At 44.6% G+C, this 12,111-nt stretch overlaps 1 protein-coding gene across 2 annotated transcripts in view; it reads left to right on the top strand.

Annotated features, from left to right (window-relative positions):
• Nucleotides 1-12,111, top strand: part of itpr2 (inositol 1,4,5-trisphosphate receptor, type 2) — a 235,633-nt gene that overhangs the window by 30,776 nt on the left and 192,746 nt on the right. The window lies entirely within an intron of this gene.

Below are 12,111 nucleotides of genomic sequence, written 5' to 3'. Positions count from 1 at the left end.
CAATGATGCCACCCGAAGGTTGCAGGAACAGCAACTCATATTCCGCCTGGGAACCCTGCAGCCTAATGGTATCAATGTGGACTTCACCAGTTTCAAAATCTCCCCTTCCCAACTGCATCCCTAAACCAGCCCAGTTCGTCCCCTCCCCCCACTGCACCACACAACCAGCCCAGCTCCCCCACTCCACCCACTGCATCCCAAAACCAGTCCAACCTGTCTCCGCCTCCCTAACCTGTTCTTCCTCTCACCCATCCCTTCCTCCCACCCCAAGCCGCACCCCCATCTACCTACTAACCTCATCCCACCTCCTTGACCTGTCCGTCTTCCCTGGACTGGCCTATCCCCTCCCTACCTCCCCACCTATACTCTCTCCAACTATCTTCTTTTCTCTCCATCTTCGGTCCGCCTTCCCCTCTCTCCCTATTTATTCCAGAACCCTCACCCCATCCCCCTCTCTGATGAATGGTCTAGGTCCGAAACGTCAGCTTTTGTGCTCCTGAGATGCTGCTTGGCCTGCTGTGTTCATCCAGCCTCACATTTTGTTGTCTCAGCCAATATTTGTTCCTTTTTAAAAGAAGGACAACAGGGATAATCTGGGAAATTATAGGTCAGTAAGCTTTAAATCAGTGGTTGGGAAATTATTGGAGAAAATCCTTGGGGATAAGCTATTTGGAGGAAAAAATTGGACCTGTTAGTGATAGGCAGCATGACTTGGGATGGGGATGGTCGTGTCTCTCAAATTTGATAGATTTTTTTTGAGGAAGTGACAGATGATTGATGAGGACGCTGTGATAGTTATTGTCTCCATGGACTTTAGTAAGGCCCTTGTCAAAGTCTGTCATGACAGTCTGATAAGAAGGTACATTCACATGGGATCTGTGGTGAGCTGGCAAGATGGAATCAGAACTTGCTTAGTCTTAGAAGACAAAGTACTGGTGAAACAGTGTTTCTCTGACAGGATATCGATGACCAGTGGCGTTCCACAGGGATTGGTGCTGGGACCCCTATTGTTTGTAACATGTGTAAATGATTTAGAGGAGAATGTTGATGGTTGATTTGTAAGCTTGTGGATGACCCAAATATTGGGGGAGCTGCAGTTAGTGAGGAAGATTGCCAGAGGAAACAGCAAGATCTAGATGGGCTGGAGACTTGGGTGGAGAAATGGCAGTTGGCGTTTTTAATCCAGACTATTGCAAGGTGATGAATTTTTGGAAGATCTATGCATGAGGGCAGTAGACAGTAAATGGTAAAATCCTGAATAGCATTAGCATACAGAGGTGTCCAGGCATACAGATCCACAGTTCCCTGAAGGTGGTAACACGTGGATAAGGTGGTCAAGAAGGCGTTTAGCATGCTTGCCATCATCAGTCGGGGCACAGAGTATAAAAATTGGCATGCCATGTTACAGCTGTATAGAACTTTAGTTGAGCCATATTTGGAATGTTGATGTACGTTTCTTGTTACCAGAAGCATGTGGAGGGTTTGGAGACCCTACAGAAAAGGTTTTCCAGAAGGATGTTGCCTGGTTTTGGAGGGAATTAGCGGTGAGGAGAGATTGGACAAAACTGGTTTGTTTTCATGTTGAATGATGAGCGGCTGACCTGATAAGAGCTCACAAAACGATGAGAAGCGTTGGATATTTCAGAGTCTTTCTCCCAGCGTAGAAATGTCAATTGCTGGGACATATAGGTTTAAGATAAGAGGGGAAAGTTTAAAGGACGTGAGAGGCAAGTTTTTTTTTAGCATAAAGGATGCTAGGTGCCTAGAATGTACTGTCAGACGAGGTGAAGGAGGTAGGTACGATAGCAATGTTTAAGAGGCTTTTTGATAGTTACGTGAATAGGCAGGGAATGAAGGATATCGGCCGTGTCGAGGCTAAAGAGTTTGGTTTAGAAAGGTACCGTGCATCGGTGCAGTATTGTTGGGCCGAAGAGCCAGTTCCTGTGCTGCACTGTTCTTTGTATTTTTGATTAGCATGTTACTCTTTGTGGGAGCTTGCTGTGAGCAAATTGTCAGCAGCATTTCCCACACTGCAACAGTGTACACTTCAAACATAACTCATTGGCTGTAAAGTATGTTGGAGCACCTGCTGGTTGTGAAAGATCCTATATGAATGCAATCCTCTCTTTTTAAGAAGGTTAAATTCTGAGACTGTGCCTGAGTGTGAATGGCTGTAGAGTGATCTGTTTATGGTGATCAAGTTTTGTGTTCAGCATGTTATTTTCCCTGTCACAGTAATTTTTTTTATCCCTTGGAATATAAACTGGGACTCGATACTGTGGTATTGAAGAATCCAAAGGATGTTTATTACAGCTAACTAACATATGCAAATATTACAATCACAGGTACTTGCAGTGTTGGGCTGACATTGAGTTACTAATTTACAAAGAGCAGCATACATTCCATTAGCATGTCATGCTTCAAGTGATATGGGGATGAGCCCATTTTCCTTTATGGCAGATTCTATAATACAATGGTGCATGTCTCTTAAAAGTATTCTCACATTGACTATGAAGCATAATACACCAGAGGTTGTTAAAATGAATAAAGAATTTGATTGGATAGATACAGACAAACTATTTTCTATTGAGGAAGTATCTAGAGCAATGGTAAAATTGGAGCGCTGTAGTGAATTTAAGAACTAGGTAATGGAATAGGCCAGAGGGGCTGACTGGCCTTCTCTTTTTGATCCAGGGCCTGGCTGCAGCTGACCACTCCACTCTGCTCAGGTGACCCAGGATTGCAGTCAGGTAGTGTCCAAGTCATGATCAGCGCAGAAGTGTTGTCCTGGTGAGAGTGAACTCATTAACAATACACACGTCAAGTATTGGATAAACTGGACCATTGCTTTGTGTTAGTGAAGTTCTCCTCTTGAAAGGACAATGGAAGTGGCATTGACTGACTAGTACAAGGACAGTGGGCCCAATAGCCTCCCTATGTACGATAACAATTCTGTGACTAGTGGAGTTGGGCACTCACTCAGTACTAGTCTGTTTGCAGATTGCGAGCAGAGCTTGTAGCATTGATGTATACTGTACAGAGAGAAGTAGTGTAATGTAGTGTAGTGATTACTGGACAGCTATACTGAAAACTGGGCTGATTGTTCAGAGATTCTGGTTCTGATCGAATCCTGTAAAAGTGGATAGATTGCGAATTAAAATCCTGCCGTGGCAGTTCAAATTCCTCCCAGAATAATTCGAGAATTCAATCCTTTTTATATGGAAAAGAAAATGCAGAAAGAGAAGGCTGGCATCTGTCAAGTGACTGTAATGTTTTGGAATAGCATAAAACACCCCAACCTCTCTCCCTATTTATTCCAGAACCCTCACCCCATCCCCCTCTCTGATGAAGGGTCTAGGCCCGAAACGTCAGCTTTTGTGCTCCTGAAATGCTGCTTGGCCTGCTGTGTTCATCCAGCCTCACATTTCATTATCTTGGATTCTCCAGCATCTGCAGTTCCCATTATCACTGATACAATTTCCTTCAAGTTGACTTGGATGTTCATTTAAAACTTCACATGATTTTTGTTGCCTAAAGTTAAAGGATATTATCTATCTACATATGCACACAATGAAAGGAGGGGTGTGATCACTGTGGGGTGACTGACACTTTCAAAGTCAATAAATGCAGGAATGTGAATTAATTAAAGTCTGGAGTTGTTCTGGGTTTTGGGATTATGGTGTGTGTGAACTGCAAGAAACCTAGAGGATTCCCCTCCCAAATTCTTTGTAAATGGTGAAATTGTCATGAGGGGCATAGATAAGGTGAATAGCATGGGGTTTTTCCTTAAAGTGAGAAGTTGAAATCTAGGGGGCATATTTTCAAGGTGAGTGAAGAAAGATTTTAAAAAGGACATGAGGGGTAACTTTTTTTTGCACAGACAGTGGTTTGTGTGTGGAATGAACTGTTAGAGGCGGTGGTAGATGCTGGTACAGTTATAGCATTTAAAAGACATTTGGATAAGTACATGAATAGGAAAAGATTAGAGCTGTGTGGGCAAACACGGGCGGGTGCGATTGGTTTAGTTTGGAAGCATGGTTTGCGTGGGCTGGTTGGACCAAAGGATCTCTTTCTGTGCCATGTGGCTCCAAGGTGCTCTCCTTTGGTTATCTTAGTGCAGGTGGAATGAGGGGATTGTGTTGGTCTTTACACTTTCAATGTTTTGCTTGAGGTTCTGAAGACGTTCTGGGACAGATTTGGATTCTGGTATCCGTGACATTAGGGCAGAAGCTTGTCTCTTCAATCTTGAGGTTTCTGCAGTGATAATGTGGGCACCATGTGCACTGCTTTACTGAATATGTTCTGGAACAAGGCTGTTTGAGACCTTAGTCATCAGTCACATGACAAATTGGCGATCCAGATGTAGCTGATTGAAGTTCTAATTAGTCATTAAGTAATGAGTAATGAATGCTAATGTTGGACATGTGATCTCCAGAGTTGTTCACTTAAACGTGAACCTGTTTTGACCTTGGTGGCAGATACAGGGGGATAACAGGTGTTTGTGTGTTTTGATTTAAGTGCCTGTTTCATTCCCTTGATTGCTGAACATTGGAAGCCGTTTCTCCCTCTTCTGCGCAGGTCTGCACGTCAACTGTGAAGCTGCAGTGCAGGTAACCAGCCAGCTAGCCCCTTTAAATGACCAGTAAAGGGACCAGACACTTCAAAAGAATGCTGTGTTGGGCAGGTCTGTTCAGTAAATATTCATATTCACCTGTATATAGAGTGTGAAGTACCTCCTACTTAAAGTCCCTGCATATAGAGTCAAAGAGATGGACACAGACCCTTCAGCCCAACTCATCCATGTTGACCAAGATATCCTAAATTAATCTAGTCCCATTTGGCCCATATCCCTCTAAACCCCTCCTATTCACACACCCATCCAGATGCCTTTTACCAGCCTCCTCCTCCTTCCTCCGGCATGCTTAAAATGGTGTCATTGTAGCCTCCCCTAAAGGTTGGAATTGCTCTCTCTTGGCATGTTTGTGTCACTGGGCAACTGGTCCGTGATTATTGCTTGTCTCTAATTGCCCTTGAACCAATGGCTTGATCGGCCCACTCCAGAGGGTACTTAAGAGTCAGTTGTGTCACTGTGGGCCTGGAGTCACATGGAGGCCAGACTGGGTAAGGAGGCAAGATTTCCTTCCTCGAAGGGTTTTAGTGAGCTATGTGTTTAACTGAAATCAATCCTCAACTGATTTTAAGTTGAAGTTAAATCAGTCTGGGTTCCTAGTCCAATGACATTACCATCTTCCCCCTCCATTGATAACAAACAAGCACGGGGTATTCCACAAGGTACTGAGATAGGATAGATTCCAGTGCAGCTTAGCCTGCAATAGCTGAATGTTTAATCCCAGCAATTTCAACAATGCTGGCCTCGAATGTTATCACCATAGTATACAATGGTCGGTACTTTAGAGCTGCTCTGTGGCTAGGTAGCAACACAGCTCCAAGTGCAGATGACAGGTTCAAAGGAAGGCTATGCGCTTTTTCTGATTGATTTCCAAGAACATTCAACCTTTGTCAGTTACAGCGAGCCAAATTCTTGCACTGACAGGACTCTCAAGGGCATTGACCAACATAATATTCTGGCAATCTCCTGCCTCAGAGCAATTCCCTTCCATTCAGTCAACAGGGAGGATAATATTTGTAATAAAAATTAATGCCGGCAAGTGTTCTGGTCCTAACCCTATCCAATTGTGTGTGTCTCAATCTATACGGTTCTTGTCTCTCCCTGAAATCACGTGATCTCCTCGGGGAAAGGGGGGGCATGAGAAAATCTAAGGTAAATAAGTTGGTTGAAAATACCTGGGAATTCCTCGAGGTTGCTCATTTTAATAATAATGGCCCTGAATTTTCTGACGGGATCTCTGCCTTGAATGAAAGGGGATCCAGCTCCAATGGAATCCTAGAATCCCTACAGTGTGCGAGCAGGCCATTCGGCCCAACAAATCCATACCTCTGAGCATCCCACCCAGACTCATCCTCCTAACCTTGCAATTCCCATGTCTAATCTACCTAATTTACACACCGTTTAGCTTGGCCAGTGCTAAGCTGCAGATCTTTGGACTGTGGGAGGGAGTGGGTGCACCCGGGGGAAACCCACGCAGACACGGGGAGAATGTGCAAACTCCACACAGACAGTCACCTGAGGGTGGAATTGAACCTGGGTCCCTGGTGCAGTGAGGCAGCAGTGCTAACCACTGAGCTACCGTGCTGCCCCCCCTCTGCCCCCACCCCCCAATTATGCATTGATATACATCCTCCCCCACTTGTGCTTTCAGGAATCCAGTGGGTCAGCTGCAGCACACGAGCCAGTAGCCAGTTGTAGAGAATTGCACTCTCTGAGGAAAAAGAAACCAGATCCCGATGTCAAAACGAGAACTGATCTATTGTTTAAAATCATCATTGTGGTCCTTCTGACTTCCCTTGCTTTTTTTTTGAACCTTTTTTAAACAGGTTCCATACTGTTCAGCTGCATAAATTATCCTGCATGGTTCCTGTCAAATAAACAAGGGAGGACAATGGCCTTGGGTATTATCGCTGGACTCAGAGACCCAGATAACATTCTGGGGACCCAGGTTCGAATCCCGCCATGGCAGATGGTGGAATTTGAATTCAATAACTACCTGGGATTAAGAATCTAATGATGACCATGAATCCATTTGGTTCACTAATGCCCTTTAGGGAGGAAACTGCCATCCTTACCTGGTCTGGTCTACATGTGACTCCAGACCCACAGCAACGTGGTTGACTCTTCACTGCCCTCTGGATAATTAGGGATGGTCAATAACTGCTGCATGGCCAGTGTTAGCGATCTGTTAATGTAGGACCTACACCATCTCTGACAATTTTATTCTTGAGTTTGCCTGGGTACATAAACAGAAAGGCTCTCTGGATATCAGGGGTGCCCCTAGGTGATAAATGTCTGAAAAAAGCACCAAGCTGGCTTGTTCAGCCAGGCCCACGCCACTCCCACACTGAATCACAGAGTCAAAGAATTTGTACAGTGCACAAGGAGGCCATTCAGTCCATCCTATTTGTACCAGTCTGCCCCCTATCACTGCACACCATTTCTATTCAATAACAAGCCAATGCCCATCTTGAATGCCTCCCATTGAACCTGCATCCACCAAATTTCCAGGCAGTACTTCCCAAACCCTGCCCGCTCAGAGTGAAAAGGATTTCCTTGCATTACCCTTCCTTTGTATGCACTTCACTTGATGTCCTTTTGGTCTTTTTTTTTAAAATTGGGGGAGCAGTTTCTTCCTATCTACTCTGTCCAGCCCTTTTCTTGATTTTTGAAAATCTCTTATCAAGTCTCCTAGTCCTTTATTCTCCCTCCCAGGAGACAATCCAAACTATTTCAATCTCTCCTCAACATTTGCAGTTTCTCATTCCTGGAACCATTCCAGTAAAAACTTTCTGCGCACTCTCCCGTGCATTCACATCCTTCCTGTAGTGAGGTACCCCAAACTCTACACAGTTCTCTAGCAAATACCTTTTTTTATACAAGTTCAACATCACTTCCTTGCTCTGGTATTCTCTGCCCCGAGTAGTAAACTCGAGAACACAGTCTGTGCTTTATTTGCTGCTCCCTACCTGCCGTGTCACCTTCAATGGCCCTTGTATTCCTAGGCCCCTCTGCTCCTGGGTCTCCTCACCCATCAACCGCCCACCCCCCCCCCCCCCCCCCCCCCGGATTTTATATTGTATTTTCATGTGCGCTGTAATGTTCTATGTTCTTCCTACAGAAATATGTCATCTCGCACATCTCTGCATTGAACCTTGTTTGCCATCTATCCACCTGCTTTGCCAACTTGTCTTTGTTCTTTTGGAGTTCCGCACTCTGTCTTCCCCACAGTTTGCCATTTTCCCAAGTTTTGTGTCACATATCCCATGACCTTAAGCATCTCGATAGGTGCATCCATCACCTGTGCTGTGAGAGGTTTGAAAGCGGGCAAAAGCCCTGGGGCTTTTGAAGCTGGGGGTTGGGGTGAGTTACTGAGGGCGGGTAGGGGAGGAGGTGCAAGGTGGGGTGGGTGAGTCTGGCAGGGGGACGGGGGGGAAATGTCTCTTGAATGTAGTCCAAATTGATTCTGACAGACAGAAGTGCAATTCCCCTTGCTGCATTTTTGTTTTAGACTAGTATAGTTTTTAAGATTCATTTTATATCCATTATTTTAAATGTCAAATATGATGTGGCTATCTGTTTTATGATGTAGCAGTTCTAGTAGCCTATGGGATTTAGTTGGATGGGAATGATTAGGCAGATGGTGTTGTGGTAGAGTTAAGCTGACTTTTAGATGTGAGTACTGCGTGGCAGTGTAATGAGTTTCACATTGTGTACAATCAGAAATTCCTCTCCAATGTGAAACTCATTCAGGACTCTGGATAAAATGAAGGCCTGAGACCCTCCAAGCTCTGAGTTGACTCAGCTCATTCTCTTGTCTAACAAAATTGAAATATCCTGTTAATATGAATCAAGCGGAGAGTCTCTGAAATTGAAGACATGTCCAACTCGTTCTTTCAGTCCAATCGAAGCGTGGAGCCAAAGTGTGAGATACCAGCCAAGAATAAAAGAGTGACAATTATTGGAAACTAATCTTGGATTTGTTTTTAAATCAGTCTTTGAAAGTTCTGCAAGGATCATCTCAGTGTGCACTGTAACTCTCTCTCTGTGGGACTTCACATGCTAAATGTGGTGCTGGTTTTATTTGTTATTGGGAAGTGACTGGGCCAGCATTTGTGGCCTGTCCTTCTTTATCCTTGAATGGAATGGCTTTTTGACCATTACACAGGACAGTCAAGAATCGCTGTGGGCCTGGAGTCTCTCACAAGGCCAGACAAGGTAAAGGGGTGGCAGGTTTCCCTCTATAAAGGACGTTAGTGAACCCGGCAGGTCATTATGACAGTTGGCCTTGAGGTGATTTTGCCGAGGACAGAGTCAACCATGTTGCTGTTGGCCTGGAGTTACACGTAGGGCCAGACCCAGGAAGGATGGCAGATTTAGTTGCCTGTTTAAAATTTAATGAATTAGATGGTGTTTTTTTAAAATGACAATTGATGGTGATGATCACTGAGACTAGCTTTCAGATCTGAAATTTTATTATTCCACTGAATTTAAATTTGCCTGATTATCATAGTGGGAGTTAAACCTTTGCTATTAACCTGTGCCACTGGATCACTAGTTAGTCACTTACCCCCCCGCCCCGGCTGTCATCTTCGTTAAACGCCATGAGCCATAGTTTAGAAAAGCACAGATAAATCATATGGCATTATAGTATTATTGTCGACTTGAACTCCTGAGACTGAGAGAATTTCATGAGCCTGGATACCAAGGTGGATGCTAGTAGGATGAGGATCAGCTGTGAATGGGGTAGCAGGTCTTACTGGCTGAATGGCCTAACTGTGTTTGCTTGAAATGCTGGAATCCAGCAGGGACAATGCCGGAAGGTAAATCCTGATGGAATAGCTAGGATAGTAGCAGTGGTTAGAGTCTGGATAAATCTGGTTTGAATTCCAGACGCGCGCACAGAAACAATGTAGTAACTCGCTTGAGAAGTTTCAAGTACTGAAGTACGAAGTTCTTACAAAAAAAATCAGTTTTCTAGCGACCAGTGCACGGCGCAATGTCAAATCGTAAGACTTTTATTGTGAGAATTATTTGGTTGGCTGGCTTGAGATGCAGAGTGATACCATTAACATGGGTTCAATTCCCCACACCGGCTGAGGTTACCATGAAAGACCATTCTTCTCGACGTCTCCCCTCGTCTGGAGTGTGGTGACCCTCGGGTTAAACCACCACCAGTCGCCTCTCTCTAATGAGAGAGCAATCTATGGTGTGGTAAGGCCATAGTAACTTTGCCTACTAAAAAGGTAAATGAGTAAAATGCTGGTTAATCCTGCCACTTCCTCACATGATAGAAACTCCGCTATCATGATTACTGGTTGCACTGAATTCTGTCCAGAACTGGGGACTTTACACGAACCAGTCCACAGTTACTCCCAACTTTCACTGACTGGTTCCTCCCCGTCTCACCATGTTGTAAAATTGAGGGTTCTCTGAAAGCTGTTTCCCTCGGGCATCTGAGAATCGCTGAACCAAATACTGGCAGCGAGGCCTCCCTTGGCAACACCCCCTGCCCGTATCTCTCTCTGTCTCTGTGTGTGTCTCACCCTGCCTGCCCCTCTCTCCAATCTGGGACGCACTAAGGTCTCGGAGTCACTTTGTCTCCAGGTGTTAAGAAATACAATTTTGCTTTCATTTGAGGCTGACCAGTACCGTGTCCCCATGGTAACCAGGTAATATGGGATGGTAGCTGGGCAGGTTAGTCGGACATCTCCTAGAGTCCTACAGCACGGAAACAGACCCTTTGGACCAACCAGTCCATGCAGAACATAATCCCAAACTAAACCAGATCTACCTGCCTGCTCCTGGTCCATATCCCTCCAAACCTTCCAAATGTCCTTCAAACATTGTCATTGTACAAGCATCCACCAGTTCTTCAGGAAGTTTATTTGACACAAAAACCCAGCCTATGTTTTAAAAGAAAATCTGCCTTTCATGTTTTTTTTAGAAGATCTCTCTCCTCTCACCTTAAGCATGTGCCCCCTAGTCTAGAAATCCCCTATCCTAGGATAAAGGCAACCACCATTAACTTAACTTTATCTGTACCCCTCATTATTTTATAAACTCCTATCAGGTCATCCCTCAACTTCCTACTCTCCAATTTTTAAAAAAAAGTCCCAGCCTATCCAGCCTTTCTTTATAACTCAGATCTTCCATACCTGGCAACATCCTGGTAAATATCTTCTGAACTCTCTTCAGCTTGATAATATTTTTCGTATACCAGGGCGACCAGAACTGGACACAGTATTCCGGAAGAGGCCTCACCAGTGTCCTGTACAACCTCAACATGACATCCCAACTCCTATACCTAAAGAACTGAGCAATGAAGAGAAGCGTGCCGTTTTAACCACCCCAGTCTATATATGATGCAAGCTTCAAAGAATTATGTACTTGCACCCCAGGTTGCTCTTCTACAACACTGCCCAAGGCTCTACCATTATTTGTATAAGCCTTACCCCTGTTTGTTAAACAAAAATACAATACCTCACATTTATCGAGATTGAACTCCATCTACCATTTTTCAGCCCATTGGCCCATTTCTTTGTAATCTTAGAAAACCTTCCTCACTGTCTACTGTGCCACAAATTTTTGTCGTCCAAAAACTTACAAACCACGCCTTCTATGTTCTCATCCAAATCATTTATATAGACTGCAAACAAAAGAGGCCCTAGAACCGATCCCTGTGGAACACCGCTTGTCACAGGCCTCCAGTCTGATCTGTGTAGGAAATAGAAGCTGTTGAAATGTGAATGCTCAGACATTTGATAAAAATTCCATAGACCGACTACCAGACCAATGAAGTGCTTGAAATTGTGAGAGTAAAACCAAGTTCTCAAGAACAGAAATGTCAATGTTTTGACTGTTTGAGCAGAGCTGAGAAAGTGACAGAGATTTTTCCAAAGGGCATCGTGGAGGCAGCAGGAAGAGGGGGATGGGGATCGATCTGGGCGCAGTTGCTTGACAGAGCTCCGAGTGAATGCAGACAGTGGATGTGTGAGGATGGTGCAAGACAGACGAGAGTGACATACCCTGAGCAACAGATGCCCTGGCAGGACGAGCGGCAGGCAGAAACGAGAGGAATCAGGAAATTAGGGGGAAAGGAATTCCCCACGAGGGGCTGTGTAGATTCAGGATTCGATGATTCCTGTCCTTAAAGAAACGCCAGTTTTTTAAGTTTCTTTTTTTTGTCTAGATTGTAAACTGTTGCCCTGAGGTTGAAGTTTTTTAATATAATGTTTGTTTAGGTATGATCCACATGGCAGGACTGAGATAGTCAGTCATAAAGCATGCAAACAGACCCTTAAAAAAAATCCCTACTATATGGAAGCAGGCCATTTGGCCCATAAAGTTCATGCTGACCCTCCTGAAGAGTATCCTACCCTATCCCTGTAATCCTGCATTTCCTATGGCCAATCCACCTAACCTGCACGAGTTTGGACTGTGGAAGGAAACTCACACAGACGCGGGGAGAATGTGTGAAC

This window comes from Stegostoma tigrinum, chromosome 25, assembly GCF_030684315.1.
Source record: "Stegostoma tigrinum isolate sSteTig4 chromosome 25, sSteTig4.hap1, whole genome shotgun sequence".
Classification (NCBI taxonomy): Eukaryota; Metazoa; Chordata; class Chondrichthyes; order Orectolobiformes; family Stegostomatidae; genus Stegostoma; species Stegostoma tigrinum.
This window is presented reverse-complemented; position numbering and strand designations above follow the sequence as displayed.